Genomic DNA, 17,848 nt, shown 5'->3' on the forward strand with positions numbered 1-17,848 from the left:
TCACTGATTCCTAATATGTTGATGATCATCACTCTTGCCATCTCCTACTTGACCATGTCAAATTTACCGTGATTCGTAGAATTGACATTCCCTATTCCTATGTGATATTGTTCTTTTATAGCATTGGGCTTTACTTCCCAGCTTAAATTATGGAATTTAACTGTCCTTGGAAACCTCACATCTGCTTGTGTTTTACGATTTCCTCTCTATCACCTAAGAACATCAAAGATGTATGCAGTGACTCTCTTCCTGTTCTCCCACTCAGCTACCACTTTCTGCGGGATGGAAACTAGGTTTGGCTGTGATGTGACCTCAGTGTCCTCTGCATTTGGCACAGTGCTGGGTCACATCCTGATCAGCTTTGAAAACATATTACAAAGATGACTAGTTTTTAAAGGAGTCTGAACTGTGACTAGGTAATAGTGAGGCAACTGTGAACAATAAAAACATTATTCACATCCTTTTCTACGACTTCCAGAGTCATAAGGCAACGGTAAAGGCTAAGGCTGTTCATTCTGTGTGTATGTATTGAGTTGCTACTATGTACTTTCAGAAACGAGAGCTTTCAGTACATAAGAGTGAATGTGTGACCTTAATTAGATTCAAGTAGTTATATGCTTAGTAATGTGCTGGACAGTGAGAAGCTTATGTATTCAATATGTAAAGGCATTTCTCATTATGAATCTTTCCTAGGAGCTTTTTATACCTATTAATGATTATGTAAGTTAAAATTGATGAACCCCAATAAGGCATATTTAATATATCCTGAGACAGAGTATTCTATTCTACCTAGATTGCTGGTAGATAGCAACCAGTGCCCAAAATCAATTTTTAGAGAAGCAAGAAGTCCAGAGTAAATAGAACTATTATGGAAACATGTACAGGGTTAGAATTAAGGAAACAGGTGAACTGAGAAAAAAAAAAAAACTATTGAAATAAAAAGGGAAATTTTTGTAACGATGAGTATTTTTAACGTCCTAGAATATTTGAAATCAAGTTCAAAAGATTAGACTTTTAATTGCAATGTGCTTTGACTTTTTTCACCCTAAATTATTTTTTTAAATTCAGGTTATTCACCCTCAAGATGTATGTAATTTTGCACATCTTCTATTAGAGATGTCTACATTTCTCCCTTATTTATATGATCAAAAGCACCTTATTTATGTCAAAAGAAGAGAAATGAAGACCATTTTCTGGCATTGTCCTAGAGCCACATTTTCTTGCCTTATTGGCATTTTATTTCAAGCAATAGATTAAACAGAAATGCTTGTGATTGAATGAAGATAAATTATAGCATATGGGAGTATTAGAACCTATTTTATTACTCTGAATAATGTCTTCTGCTGTTTTGTTATCCAAAAGGGAGTATGTATTTGGGGAACAAAGATCATGATGCATTAAGTGATATTCAAACTGCACATCCCCTCACTAGACTGTGAGAAGGCCAGGCTTGCCATAGGCAATGATGTACTATTGTTACCTCTGCTGCTGCTCCCTTGGGTGCACCTCTCTTGATGTGTGGCTTGCATTGCGAATGTGAAAGCACACAGGAGGTTTGTAATTCAGAAAGTAGGAGTCGGTTATGCATAGCTGGCAGGTGCAAAGCTAAGCATCTTTTACAGTAAAAATTCAGAATTTTTACAGTATTTCTGACTGCTTTAGAGTTTAGGGGCTTCCCTGGTAGCTCAGCTGGTAAAGAGTCTGCCTGGAATTCAGGAGACCCCAGTTTGGATCCGGAAGAACCACTGGAGAAGGGATAGGCTACCCACTCCAGTATTCTTGGGCTTCCCTTGTGGCTCAGCTGATAAAGAATCTGCCTGCAATGCGGGAGACCTTGGTTTGATCCCTGGGTTGGGAAGATTCCCTGGAGAAAGGAAAGGCTACCTACTCCAGTATTCTGCTGCTGCTGCTGCCAAGTCACTTCAGTCTTGTCCGACTCTGTGCGACCCCATAGACGGCAGCCCACCAGGCTCCCCCATCCCTGGGATTCTCCAGGCAAGAACACTGGAGTGGGTTGCCCATTTCCTTCTCTAATGCATGAAAGTGAAAAGTGAAAGTGAAGTCGCTCAGTCGTGTCAGACCCTCAGCAACCCCATGGACTGCAGCCTTCCAGGCTCCTCCATCCATGGGATTTTCCAGGCAAGAGTACTGGAGTGGGGTGCCAGTACTCTAGCCTGGAGAATTTCACGAGGGTCACAGAGAGTCAGACGTGACTAGAGTTTACAGTGGTTACATATATTTTATGGAGGATTCTAATTATTTAATAATAGTTATTATGGTATATAATTTTATCATAGTTTCTTTATATATTCAGTGTTTAAAACAGCATTTTTAGTGGAATACAGGAGCAGAAGGCATTATAGCTTGGCAAAAGAAGTCATGAAATCTGAAGCCCATCTACATTGGAAAATTACTGAGCCTCAGTTTTCTCATCTGTGAAGTGGCGATAAATACTGGTACCTATCTCATAAGATTGTTGAGATGATTAAATGAATTAATACACATAAGGTACTACTAATAGCACCCACCACATAATAAACACTCATTAAATGTTAGCTTTTATTATTATGTTCCTAATGAATGCATCTAAAAACCAGGTTTTCGGTACTGAGAGTTTTTAGAGCTATTTAATCTATGGTTACTTTTTGTGTATCTGTGTGCCTGTGCCTGCAAGGATCTATTCCTATAAGCTGGCATTAGACCAAAAGGAAGACCACATGGGAAATAAGTAAATATTGTAGAATTCAAACTCTTAAGTCCAATAACATATAAAAGAGAGAAGAGGTCACTGTTGTCTGTAATAATCAGATAGGATTCATTGAGTGCTGAACTATAAAGTTTTAGAAATTTTAGTTTAAAACAATTCTGATGATGGCACAGTCCTTATAAGACCTTCCTGTACCCCTCGCTCCCATAGCAATTACTTTTAAGTTAAAACTACTGGCTTCTGTGCTCTTTTCTGATAAATCAGAATCTTTCATACAAGAGGACAATGCTTAGGAATCTGCATTTGTATGGAGCCCATGTAATTTTTATCCAAAAGGGTAAAGTCTGTTTTAGAGAAGGCCAAGCTTATTCAGGCTTTATGCAGTTAATTTTCAGCCATTCTTACTCTTGAATCTTGAGAAGCAACAAAATGGAACAACTTCTTAGCTTAGCCCACACCTTTAACAAGAACTGGCTTAGCCCACACCTCTTGTGTGAAGAAGCCTGCCTTTATTGATCACCATTTATTACTCTCTGTCTCTTTCAAAAGACATTGTTTTTGTTTTATGAGCTGCTTTAGGTTTGTAGTAAAATTGAGATGAAGATACAGAGATTGCGCTTGTACCTCTACCCACATACATGCAAACCTTCCCCTATTATCAACATCCCTCACCAGAGTGACAAGTTTGTTCAATACAATGGATGAACCTGGATTTCAACAATATTTTCACTTAAAATCCATAGTTTACCTTAGGTTTCACTCTGAATATTGCATTCTGTCAGTTTGGACAGATGAGTAATTACATGTATACACCATTACAGTATTTTACAGAGTATTTTCACTGCCCTTAAAAATCCTCTGTGTTATGCCTATCCATTCCTTCTTGCCTAACTGCAACTCTCGGCAAACTCTGATTTGTTTTTTTTTTTTAAACTCTTTCCATAGCTTTGCCTTTTCCCAAATGCATGTACTTGGAATCAAACAGCATATAGCCTTTTAAGATTGGCCCGTTTCACTTAGTAATGTGGATTTATGGTTTCTCCTTGTCTTTTCATGGCTTGATAGCTCATTTCTTTTTAGTTCTGAATAATATTCCACCATCTGACTGTACCACAGTTTTATTTATCCATTCACTTACTGAAGGTCACCTTAGTTGCTTTCAAGTTTTTAAAATTATGAATAAAGCTCCTATAAATAATCTATGTGGAGGTTTTTGTATAAACATATAAGTTCTCAACTCTTTGGATAAACATTAAGAAGTATGATTTACTGAATTGTCTGGTAAAGGTATGCGTAGTTGCTCTTCTTCAAAGTAACTGTACCATTTTGCATTCCCATCATCAATGAATGAGAGCTCTTTTGCTCCACAGCACTGTTTGGTATTATCAGTTTCAGGACTTTGGCCCTTTTAATAGATGTGTAGCAATCTCTCATTTTTCTAGTTTGCATTTCCCTAATGGCATATGATGTGAAGCATCTTCTCATATGCTTATTTCCCATTTGTATATCTTCTTTGGGAAGGTGTTTGATAAGGTCTTTGGCCCATTTTCTTCAGTAAGGTTATTTCAGTTTTAAGATTTCTTTGTATATTTTGGATTACAGTCCTTTATCATATGTGTCTTTTGTAAATGTTTTCTCTCAATCTGTAGCTTGTTTCATAATTTTCCTTTTTTAATGTTTATCCTGAACACTTTTATGCTGTAGCGCTTAACTCACTGAATTATAACTGTTTATGGTTTCATATGGCTGAACTACTAGTGTTCTCTTAGTCTCACCTTAAAATTTAGCTAATACTAGGAAATAAGTTGATCTTGAACCTTGAGATGCCTGAATTCCTTGTTTAAAAAAACAGATTTCTAGATTCCATTCCTCAGATATTCTGATTCTGTGGTGGAAATGAGCATTTATAACAAGCACGTAACTAGTCCACCGTTTTCTTCTAAAATGAAAACTCCAGACTGAAAACTGCACATAAATGAATCTGTGCCAGAGCTGAAAAGACGTCAGCGTGATTTACAGAGACTTCCGTGGCGGTCCAGTGGCTAAGACCCTGTGCTCCCGTGGTAGGGGACCTGGTTCGATCCCACATGCCACAACTGAACATCCCGTGTGCCATAACTAAGACCCACTGCAGCCATATAAATACATATTTTAAACAAACATGGTGTTTACAGAAGATAATGAGAAGGCCACTGATGTGGTGTGTTAGATACAGTGGCCATGGGGAAACAATAGAGTTGGTTCGATAAAATTCTGAATGTCCTTGAGGAATACGCAAGGGAATTTTGAATTGAATGTGACTCTTTGCATGGAGTGGTAATTTTAGAAAAGCAGAAGGAGCAAGGCTGGTACCCTCAGTACACTTCATCATGAATCTAAGGGGAAGTTGAACCAGATGATCTTTCAACCTTTTCTTAACACTGAAATTGTATTGTGCTTTCATTCTTAAAATTATGTACATATTGAATTATATTATTTAAACAGTGTGTGCTTAGAAGGTAACACTTGCTACTAAAAGAAATTTTACTTACTTACATTTTATATAAATTAGAAATTTCATTCATCAATGGCTATATATAATAATGGATCAGTACATGGAAGGTTTACTTAAGGTTTGTAATAATAGGCTGGGTGAGTTGGTTCCAGATCATGAGAGCCAACTGTTACATTTCCAGGGATTTTGAAAGGCAGTTGTTAGGCACAGTCCTTATTAAATTATATAAACCTTAATTGAATGAATAATACGAAAAGCAAAGGTGTCTCTATCCAAAGCTCATTGCTTGATAATTATTTTACTACATTTTACTTGTTGATTCTTTTGAACTGTGGTGTTGGAGAAAACTCTCGAGAGTCCCTTGGACTTCAAGGAGATCAAACCAGTCCATCCTGAAGGAAATAAGTCCTGAATATTCATTGGAAGGACTGATGCTGAAGCTGAAACTCCAATACTTTGGCCACCTGATGCAAAGAACTGACTCATTGGAAAAGACCCTGATGCTGGGAAGGATTGAAGACAGGAGGAGAAGGGGACGACAGAGGATGAGATGGCTGGATGGCATCACCGACTTGATGGACATGAGTTTGAGCAAGCTCCGGGAGTTGGTGATGGACAGGGAAGCCTGGCGTGCTGCAGTCCGTGGGGTCACAAAGAGTCGGATACGACTGAGAGACTGAACTGAACTGAACTTACTATTATTACCTATGCTCTTGAAGTTGAGACTTCCCAGGTGGCTTCAGAAGTAAAGAATCCACTTGCCAATGCAGGGGACATGGGTTCAATCTGTGGGTCAGGAAGATCCTTTGGAGAAAGAAATGGCAACCCATTCCAATATTCTTGCCCTGGAAATCCCATGGACAGAGGAGCTTAGTGGGCTACAGTTCATAGGATTGAAGAGTCAGACACAACTTAGTGACTGCGCAGCAGTAATGTTCTTGAGGTTAAATGAATGTATCTGTGCGGTGGAAACACTATTATATATAGTGATACTGAGTATCTCTTTTCAGCTCTCCATTTAGCGGCCACAGTGGAAATCAGACAAGAGAAATTATACAATAGAAATTCCCAAAGCCTACAAATCAGGGTTTCCCCCCGCCCCCTGAGATAAACATATATTTACTAGCACACCAGCGGCTACATGTATAGACGGATCCCATTGTTTTGGGTAGATATTCATTTTGGTCCATGACATAATTCAGAAGGTATCCCATTCACGCCCCAGTTCAGCATGAGCTCGTTCCATAGCTCCCTACACGAGACTCGAAACAAGAGGATGGTTTTTAAGATCCGCAAGTGAATTGCTTTAGTTATAAAACAGAGAGTAGGTGCCTTTTGGGTACTTCAATTTCACATCTTTTCAAAAACATACCAGAACTTTTTTCAAGAACCATTTTTCTCCCAAAGTCTGATGACTGTGCTTCTCTTTTATCATCATTTACAGCTTTTGAAATTACTACAATTTGAAGGACATTTGCAATCTGTCTTGAAAACCAGTGAGTCTATAGCTCTGGATGCAGAAAACAATAACTTATTTCCCTTTTCACAATAGAAAACTATTCTCTTATCTTTGTGTAAATAAGAAAATGAAATGTTTTGTTTAGTCAGGAACAACTCAAGGTCTTTCTAACAGCCTGTATTCTGACGATGTGTGTGTGACTCTGAGCTTCTAGTTCTACCGTAGAAGTCCACAAATCTTCCTCTTCCAAGGCACCTGAGGAAAGCAAATCGTGCTGATATATGTTATTTTCTGTGTTTGTGCTAAAAACTGAAAGCATAGCTGAGCATTCTTCAGAAATTTTTCATTTCTCATATATGTCTCTGAGAGCTATAATCCTTACTTAAGCAGACATCTTAAACATTTATGGAGGGATTCTAGAGAATTTTCCTTTGGAGGTTTTTTCCAAAAATTAAGAAAGGTGTTCACCAGCCTGTGACAGACTTGTTGTGAAAAGAGTAATGTGGCTGCTCAGAGGCAGTGCTGTGGCTTTAATTCAAGCTGACATAATTAAGCTGTAAACATATTAGTTTCTTTTGATTAAACTTTAGCTGGAAATAGAGAATCAAAATCATTGAGATTAAAATAAATATTCTTACTATGAAATGAATGGATATAGAGTGTTCAGAATCATAAAGACAAGGACCTAAATATCACCAGAGAGTCCTTAAAGGTAACTGGAAATATCCCTGGGAAGAATTTAGTGTTTTCCAAAGTTGGTCCTCAGACCACTTGAGAATGGAGCTTGTGACATTAGATTTTTGGTTGTCTACCCCTAGCCAACTGAACTGAATCAGAGCAGGGTGTAGGAATGGTCAGAAAACTTGTAAATTTTTCACAAGGTCGTTGGAAGATTCTTACGTACACTAAAGTTATAACCCACTGATTTAGAATCAGTAACTGAATTTACTTTAGTTTCTGCAACTGCAAAATGGAATGGTAAAAGTAGGGCTGTTGGCAGATTGAATGAGTTCATATGTGTAAAAAGCTTAGAACAACATGCTATTCTAGAGTAAAGTATGTATGAAAATGAAAAGTGAAAGTGGTGTTGCTCAGGCATGTCCACCTCTTTGTGACCCCATGGGGTGTAACCCCCCAGGCTCCTTCGTCTGTGGGATTTTCCAGGCAAGAATACTAGAGTAGGTTGCCATTTCCTTCTCCAGGGGATCTTCCTGATCCAGGGATTGAACCTGGGTCTCCTGCATCGCAGGCAGATTCTTTACGGTCTGAGGCAGCTGTTATCACTGCTATTGGTTTTGTTGTTACTTTTTTCAAGGGATTATCAGTGTTAGCTGCAATGGAAACAAACTAGAATGCTTCCAATCATTGCAACTATCTGAGGCCTTAAATGTCTTAATGAAGTGAACACACAGCTAAAGAACTAGCCTCGATTTAATATAATCATGGATGTTGAATAGCCATGCTATTATTTTGCATAGTTTTCCATAATTTCCTATTGCATATGTAAATTTTTAATCACTTAATTTTTCTGGAAAGGCTACAGTTATTTTTATTACTTCAGAAATGTTAGATGTCATTCTAAAATCATGGTGATGTCTTTATCTTGCATGTGGAATTCAATTCTTATGTTATTTACAAACAAAAGCAAACTCTGGGAGATAGCAAAGGACCGGGAAGCCTGGAGTGCTTCAGTCCATGGGGTCGTAGGGTTGGACATGACTTAGCGACTGAACAAGAACAACAAGCAAAAGACATTTGTATAAAATAATGATAGGGTGACAGTGAGTCATGTGATATGATGTTGATTTACATCAGTTCCTCTAACTCTTCTCAGCTCTTCACTGGGGTTACCAGTCCCTGAGGCAGGAAAGCTCCCATGAAGTGGATGAAGGCTTGATGCTGGGAGGACACCAAAACGGGGTCAATTAATGTGATTCAGCAGGGAGAGAATGATGGTGGGAACATTTCCTCTAGTTCTCCGTCAGTGACACAGTCATCACTGGGGCCTGGGAGTGAGCTTTATTTTATTATGATTAGTATTTTTTTAGAGTATGGTTAATCTACAGTGTTGTATTAGTTTTAGGTGTACAGCAAAGTGATTCAGTTACATATCTCTATATGTATTTTTTAAGATTCCTTTCCCTTATAGGTTATTACAGAATATTGAATATAGCTCCCATGTGCTGTATGCTATATAGTAGGTCCCTGTTGGTTATCTATTTTATATATAATAGTGTGTATATGTTAATCTCAAACTCCTAACTTTGTTCTCCCCAACCTTTTCCCCTTTGGTAACCGTATGCTTGTTTTTTGTGTCTGGGAGTCTATTTTGTATATAAGTTCATTTGTATCATTTTTTTGTATCACCCGTGATTCATGCTTGGCAGTGAGCTTAATGGGAATGAAGATGAAAGGTTTTCTCTCTCACACCCTTTTCCTGGCTAAATTTTTGTCTGTGCTTGATAATGCCATGCTTGACTTCATGATAGCAAAACCAGTACAGAGTTAGAGCCGACCTGGCTGTGGTTTCATGGAGTTTCTCGTATATGCTTAGTAGCTACACAATTCTAAGTTACGCTGTGTTTGAATAAATAAGATTTTGTTTATTATTAGTGTTGTGTGGTTTGCATGAATGTTGATGATTTGAAATTGCTGAATCAAATAGTTTTTTCCCCTAGATTCTAATGACATCATGAAGATATTGAGATGTTTGTATTTTAAAGATTTACTCCTCAGATCTATTCTAAGATGACATAAAAATTTACATGTAAAGTGGCTCCTGATGTCCTTTTTGTGACACGGAATGTGCTGTGATAGAGTTCAAGATTTTTATAAAAACGTATTAGATTAGTTATTAAAAAAATACGTAGGGCAAATAGATGGTGTCTCAATCTAAAGGCAATGAGAATGGTTTCTGGATTAGCTTGCTTATGGACTTAACGGACAGCACGCAGATTACTCCCATCTCTAAGATGGTATTTTGGGGTCGTCATATTTTAACTCAAAAATGTACAAACTCTTGTAAATATGTTTTTGCTCATTACTGAAAGCATTAAAATATATATATATATATTTTAAAGTAAACAGCACTGATTTTGTGTCAGTATATGGCACATTGAAATCCAGTGCAAGTGCTTGATACAGCAAATAACAAGAGACCCTTTTAGATGGCTACTGTTATTGGCCACATATTTACAGATGAAAAATTGACTGCATGGACAGTTTAAGTGTCTTTCCCAAGGTCACACTGTCTAGTAAGTATGATTAATATAGATCTTTTATAGGAATTATTAGAATCTAAGTAAATGGTTCTATAGCCCTGGTGAAAAGTGAAAGTTGCTCAGTTGTGTTCTCTTTTGCGACCTCAAAGACTGTTCAGTCCATGGAATTCTCCAGACCAGAATACTGGAGTGGGTGGCCTTTCCCTTCCCTAGGGAATCTTCCCAACTCAGGGATTGAACCCAGGTCTCCTGCATTGCAGGTGGAGTCTTTACTACCAGCTTAGCCTCAAGAGAAGCCCAAGAATACTGGAGTGGGTATTATTCTTCTTCAGTGGCTCTTCCCCACCCAGGAATCAAACCAGGGTCTCCTGCATTGCAGGAGGGTTCTTTACCTACTGAGCTATGAAGGGAGCTCTGGGAAACAATCATTTAAATGTGGTCCACTAGGTTAATTCAGTAAACTTATTATTCAGGGCTAAGACTGAACCTTTAACATGTCCTTCTATTTCCATGGTTTTCAAAGATGTTAGATGCTAAGTGAAGCAGAATTCCTGGTGAATACCTAATGAGTTGTTTCCACTGTGTCCTTTTTGGTAAGGTTTTTCTCATCATGTAGTTTAAAAAAAAAATACTACTGTGTATTACTAATTTGTATTTAATTGTTTTGATTGTGTAATAATTCTTATAAATTTATCTTCATTCATTATGCTCTGTTTATACTGTAAGCTTTCAATCACCCTGTAATAAAATAATTAGTCATGTTATTGGTAGACAAGTGCTTTTACAAATTATAAAAATGTGCTTATGAACAGTTATTAAAAATAATTTTATGGATACCATAGGCAGTTTTAAAAATATTAAAAATTCAAAATTCAGTATAAGCTTACATGCAGGCCAATTAGAATAAAATTTTTACTATTTTGTCATATTTATTTTATATTTAAAAATTATAGATAAAATTTAAATCCTTTTTATTCTGTATCCTGATCCCATTTCCCATATGCAGTCAACCACTATTGAAACCATGCAACTTAGATTCAGACTTGAACCCATGTCTGTTAGTCACTCAGTTGTGTCCGACTCTGTGATCCCATGGACTATAGCCCACCAGGCTTCTCTGTCCATGGAATTCTCCAGGCAAGAATACTGGAGTGGGTTGCCATTTCCTTCTCCATGAACCCATGTGCCAGGACTCAAACCCAGCCAAAACCCAGATTGGCATTTGAGCCCACAGACTCATAATTTTTGAGATCGCACACCTGATCTTAGGACTTAATGAAGTCCTTAATGACGTCTTGATGTCTCATGGCAGAAAGAATTCAGTGAGAGACAAGTGATAGGTAAGAAGTGAATTTATTTAGAGACAAACACACTCCACAGATGCAGAATGGGCTATCTGAGAAGGCAAGAGGCCCCAAAATGTGGGGTGGTTAGTTTTTATGGGCTGGGTAACTGCATAGGCTAATGTATTATTCTGTTTTGGAAAAGAGAGAGTTCCAGAAATTGAGCCAGTGTCCATTTATGATCTTTGATGGGCAGCCTTAGAGCTATCATGGCACTGGTGGTTATGTCATTTAGCTAATGTATTACCATGACCATATAGTGAGGCCGAAGGTCTACTGGCCGTCCAGTTTCCCACCGTCTTGGACCTAGTTAGTTCTACCAGTTTATGTTGTGTCCTATGGCTAAGTCATTCTTCCAAAGGGTGTGTGTGCCTTGCCCCCTTCCCTCCTGTGTCACTATCATGAAATCACTCATTTTTATATTGCTTTTACACACACACACATATACACATCCAGAATATTGTATGAAGTTTAATGTGGTTTTAATTTTTACACAAATTACATACCATGCAAGTAGCATTCTATAACACGTTTTTTCACTCAGCAGTATTTTTTCCACTTTTTGACTATACACTTCTTTATTGATTTGGTTGCCTTATTGGTGGTTATTTAGATCCTTTAAAACATTTTAGAATAAAAAACAGTATCCTAGAACATACCAATGAGAATAGGGAGGATCGTCTGTTTCAGTCTCAGAGTTAATCCCAAGAAAATAGAATTGTGCCCTCAATGAATATTTGGGAAATGAATAAACAAATGACTAAACACTTCAGTGAACATCAGTGTTATATTTGCTTGTGCACATTTGGAGAACTTCTTTGAAATACATAACCAGAAGTGGAATTGCTGGACCTTAGGATAAATAGGATTACGGAATTCCTTGAATAATACAGTTATTCCATGAAATAGCTGCAAGTTTATTCTCTGGTAATCAGCATGAGTGTTAACTGTTTTCAGCATTGTTTTCATGATTTTATCAGACTTTAAAAATTTTGACTGTTAGGTGAGACATCTGTCATTATGTTTTAATTATTTACATTTGTCTTTATTGCTAGCAAAGTTGTGCAGTTTCTCAAATGTTCATTAACCATTTTTTCCTATTAGTTTAATTTAAACATGCTATTATAACTTTATCATTTGTTCCTAAAACATATGCTTATGTCATAGAAGGTCTAAGGCTAAAATGACAATATGTATGCCAGACCACTTACAATTTAAATTTACAGATAAATAACTTGAATCACTAAATATTCCACCATGTATAGTAAAATGTTAATGCTGAACTGTCACCCACAAACTAAGAAATTATCATCTTTGTTTTTTTTTTTATCTATAATTAAATACAGAGCATAAATCTTAGGCCCTTGCACAAAACTTGTTTTCTAGTTTCAATAATTATGAAATTATTTTTATGTACAGTTCTTTGAGAGTTAAATTTACTGTATTAACAACCATATAACAAATACATCATAGTCCTATTATATTTTTAAAATAGCTTATTAAAGCTCATCAGACAGAATACGTATCAGTTTTTATCATTACTTTTTGGGCAGGATGAATTCTGTAGACTAGTAATCCTGGCATAAATCTTTGGTGACATTAGTAGGGTTTTAACTGGCAACATTAAAATTTCTGGTTTTCATAAAAACAACTTACATATGCAAAAGTTAGCAATTATGTCTATATTTGTATCAATGAAGTTCTCTAATATGTGAAGACTGAGAGAAAGATATTAAGAGACAAACAAACAGAATGAAATCAAACAGACCAGAAAGACAAACAGACCAGAAAGACAGAATAAGATTGTGAGATTATGGAAAGAGGATGAATATGGTAGAAATAGATGAAGCTGGAGATAATAAGGCATTGTTGTCCTTTGCTTATGAGCCTGCCTGGGATGATTTGCATACATGCATGCTGAGTCGCTTCAGTCATGTCCAACTCTGCAATCCTGTGGACTGTAGCCCACCAGGCTCCTCTTTCCTTGGAATTCTCTAGACAAGAATACTGAAGTGGGTTGCCACACCTTCCTCCAGGGAATCTTCCTGATTCAGGGATCAACCTCGAGTCTCTTATATCTCCTGCACTGGCAGCTAGATTCTTTACCATTAGTGTCACCTGGAAGCCCCTTACCCTAAAAGCAGTAGAAAAATATGATCAGTTTTTATCTTATCTGAATGTTATCAGGGCATGTCCAAGTAGCAGAAGTCAAATTCAAAGTCACTGGAGGGAACTCTGATAAACTCCTGAAAAAAAAAAAAAAAAAGTACTTGATCATGATAATGTAATTGAGGAAGGAAATTACAGTCAAATATGAGAGCTGATGAAAGAGTGCATGGATAAGTAAAATCCACAATATATCATAAATGTATCATTTGGCTTTTTCTTCTTCCTTGCCCAAGAAAATTTCATGAGAATTGCTAACAATAAAACTTCAATATTACATAAGCTGTATAAGTATCCCCTTCAACTAGTCTCCCTAGTTGAAGTTGATTGAGATACCAACAACAAATAATATATCCACAAGGTACAAAAGAAGGAAAATAATGTATTGATGATATACTATCAGTTAAAAATCCCTGGAATAATTCAGCACTGAAAATGATGAATGTAAGAGAACAAAGCTGTATTTATTTATTTTTTTTTTAAAAAAAAAGGAAGTGTAGATAGGTTGTAGGAAATGATTGTCATTCCATTCTGATTGTGATTCCAACCAGCTTTTAGTCAGAATCTTGAGCATAGCAACTCAGTCTTAGTGGAAAAAAAAATTTGCAGGCAATTTGAAGGGAGTAGAAAGAGCAAAAGAAAGTATGATGAAAGACCTGAAATATTATGCAACTAAAGAGTATTTACAGCCTGGCTAAATAGATGAATGAACCTATTAGTTATTTTTAAAGGAGAATAAATGCTTCAAGAGAAAGAGATTTAAGGGGTGATACTAAGGGCAGCTATGAGAATTCCTCAGACAAAATAAAGATTTCTTATCAAGAAGAATTTCCTGGGAGTATAATCTAACAGAATGCAGAAAACTTTCCAATGGAATTAGTAAGAATTCCCTTAAGTAATAAGGACATCAGATATCGGTAAGACAACTGTCATAGAAAAGTGTGAGAGACATTTCATCCTTGCTGCAGAGGAACAGCAAAGTGGAGCTCTTCTGTCTTTTCATCCCAGTTCTCTTAGAGAAGGCACTAGAGAACTCTTTGACAGGCACTACATCAGAGAGTTAATACTTTATAATTTGGAGTCTCTGTCCTTCACTAGCTGTGAGTGAGAGGAAATTACTTCAACTTTCTACATCTTAGTTTTCCTGGCCTGTAAAATGTGCATAAGTTATGGCACTTTATTAGGATACTGTTAGTATCAATTATAAAAAAAGATGCTTACTCCTTGAAAGAAAAGTTATGACCAACCTAGACAGGATGTTAAAAAGCAGAGACATTACTTTGCCAACAAAGGTCCATCTAGTCAAGGCTATGGTTTTTCCAGTAGTCATGTATGGACGTAGGAGTTGGACTATAAAGAAAGCTGAGTGGCAAAGAATTGATGCTTTTGAATTATGGTGTTGGAGAAGACTCTTGAGAGTCCCTTGGACTGCAAGGAGATCCAACCAATCCATTCTGAAGGAGATCAGCCCTGGGATTTCTTTGGAAGGAATGATGCTAAAGCTGAAACTCCAATACTTTGGCCACCTGATGCAAAGAACTGACTCACTGGAAAAGACCCTATGCTGGGAAAGATTGAAGGCAAGAGGAGAGGGGGACGACAGAGGATGAGATGGTTGGATGGCATCACCGACTCAATGGACATGAGTTTGAGTAAACTCCGGGAGTTGGTGATGGACAGGGAGCCCTGCAGGCATGCTACAGTCCATGGGGTCGCAAAGAGTTGGACATGCCTAAGCAACTGAACTGAACTGAGTATCAATTATAATACCATGTAAAACTTTTACCATATGCCTATGGCCGTCAGTGCTCCATTTGGGGAGCTATTGGTTAACCCATTTTTTTGCAGGCTAATTGAAAGTGGGATATGACTCTTTTTTTTTTTTTCTGAAATAGCTATTTATTGAAAAAAATGAAAAAGTTTTAGAGTCAGAAAGACCTAAATTTCTTTTTTATTTTTTATTTTAACTTTACAATATTGTATTGGTTTTGCCATATATCAACATGAATCCACCACAGGTATACACGTGTTCCCCATCTTGAACCCTCCTCCCTCCTCCCTCCACATACTCTCCCTCTGGGTCGTCCCAGTGCACCAGCCCCAAGCATCCAGGATCATGCATTGAGCCTAGACTGGCGACTCGTTTCATACATGATATTACACAATATCATGTTTCAATATTACATGTTACAATATTTCAATGCCATTCTCCCAAATCTCCCCACCCTCTCCCTCTCCCACAGAGTCCAAAAGACTGTTCTATACATCAGTGTCTCTTTTGCTGTCTCGTATACAGGGTTATTGTTAGCATCTTTCTAAATTCTATATATATGCGTTAGTATACTGTATTGGTATTTTTCTTTCTGGCTTACTTCACTCTGTATAATAGGCTCCAGTTTCATCCACCTAAATTTCTTTAATTAATTTCTTTTTTTAGTTTTCTACTTTTTAAAAAATTATTGAAGTAAATTTACAACGTTGTGCTAGTTTCTGAGATATATGGCAAAGTGATTCAGATAGATAGATAGTCTTTCACATATTCTTCCCTATTATTGTTTATTATAAGACACTGAATATAGTTCCCTGTGCTATGCAAGGAACTTGTTTATCTAGTTTGTGTATAGTAGTTTGCATCTCTTAATCCCAAACTCCTAATTTATCCCTTCTCCATCCTCTCCTTTGGTAACCATATGATTTTTCTATGTCTGTAAGTCTGCTTCTGTTTTGTAAATAAGTTCATTTGTATCATATATTAGATTCCACATATAAGTGATATCATACTTGTCTTTCTTGAATATGTGATTTCTAATATCAAAATAGTCAGAATATAAATATTGATGAGAAGTTTTACTTTATCTCAGAAACAGCATTATGGCTTCACAAATGGAATATTTTACCCCAGAATTTTAATCAGGATATGACATCTATAGAATTTAGAGGAACAGTGCTGTTATCTGCAAAATCCGTTATTTGACTGGGTCTTATTACTTCATTTTTAATATTGACATTAAGTTAAATATTGTTTTGTTACTTGAGATTTCCTCTTCTTTTTCCTTTTTTGAAAACAGGTACAATTATGTTACTAATGAGACTTTGAGAGATTAGGGTAAAATAGACATTCTCATTGAATTATTAATGTACCAAATTGTAGAGTTCTGTCTTTTGCACGAATTCCTACATTTCATTTTACAGTGCAGTCTCTACAGCAATGGAGGCTTCAGAAACCTTTGTGCCTTTGTGGATTCTGTTGTCATAATTTAAGGTTTTCCTACTTCCCTGCCTCCCACTGAATATAAGCCCTTCCTGTACTTTTCTGGGTAACCAGGTCTGGTCACAGCTGTGAAATTCATCTGACTTCTCCGTGGAATCCTTCTTGCCTCATCCCTGTCTCAGCCCTTAACTTGGATCCTTCCCACTTCCCTCCATCCGGAGCCTGCAGTGTGCTGTCTCGTTGTGTAATTGTTTATATACTTCTGACGTGTTCTCATGCACGTATTTACTCTGTCTCCTTAGGATCAGAAGCTCCCAAAGAAATACAGCACATCTTCTCTTTCCCTAGTAATCCTCAAAGCTCTCGATGGCGTGCTGAGCCCACCCACAGAAGGGGATCAGTAAACATGATACAATGGATTGGATTGGAGCCTCCTTATCCCCCTACATTTGCTTTACGGGGTCTCCTGCAGTGCTGTGTCTAAAGTAGTTGAGGCTTGGGAGTTGTGTTCTCATTATGCTAATAGTTATGACTTCCTTTATTTTTGAAAAACCAGTTGTTGGGTTCCAAACTAAACATGCTATTCTCTACACCTTGCAGTTCTCCATGAGAAGCTGCCTTCTCCATCTTCTGTTCTCCTAGGCCATCCTAACCCCTCCTATCCCAAAAGTAGGTGAAGGATAAGAGGAAGTTGCAGTATTTACTCTTGAGATGGAAAGCCTTGAGCCCCGAGGCTGCCTCTAGACCACTGTTTTGTTCAGCTGCTCTCACGTTTTGCTACAAGACCTGCCAGAAACAGGGGTGGGGTTGGGGTGGGGTGGGGTGGGGGAGGGGGTTGGAGAGAGAGACCCCTGGCCCTTTGGCTCCTCTTTTTATATGTTTTTTCTCCCCCTGGGGCTGCCCTATGTAAATTGGGCCAGGCAGGAGTGTTGTTTGTTCTACCTGAGGTCCTCACTCCGGCCCTCGGACCTTCCTTTGTTCTATTTTCCCGGGCTTTTCCCTTCTTTATCTTTTAGCCACTGCCATTCTGGACTCCTGTTTTCTATTCTAACTACTTAACACTTCTATGAAGGTTAGTTTCTTTTTCAGAAAATTTTATTTTTATATAACCACCAGCAATCAATGTTAGGCTTTCAGCTGTGAATTTATTTAAAAGAATTTGTTATAGCAAAAGAGGTACCATTCTTTTGAGTAGTTTAGATTTTTCTGTTTATAGAGAAGAATTCCTAGGAAATGTGTGCTTAGCT

The 17,848-nt window shown here is 37.4% G+C and overlaps 1 protein-coding gene across 8 annotated transcripts in view; it reads left to right on the forward strand.

Moving 5' to 3' along the window:
- The window catches only part of PDE4D (phosphodiesterase 4D), a 1,603,025-nt gene that overhangs the window by 846,022 nt on the left and 739,155 nt on the right, over window positions 1–17,848 (forward strand). The gene's annotated exons all lie outside the window — the stretch shown is intronic.

The sequence above is a fragment of the Bos javanicus genome, chromosome 20 (assembly GCF_032452875.1).
Source record: "Bos javanicus breed banteng chromosome 20, ARS-OSU_banteng_1.0, whole genome shotgun sequence".
Lineage (NCBI taxonomy): Eukaryota > Metazoa > Chordata > Mammalia > Artiodactyla > Bovidae > Bos > Bos javanicus.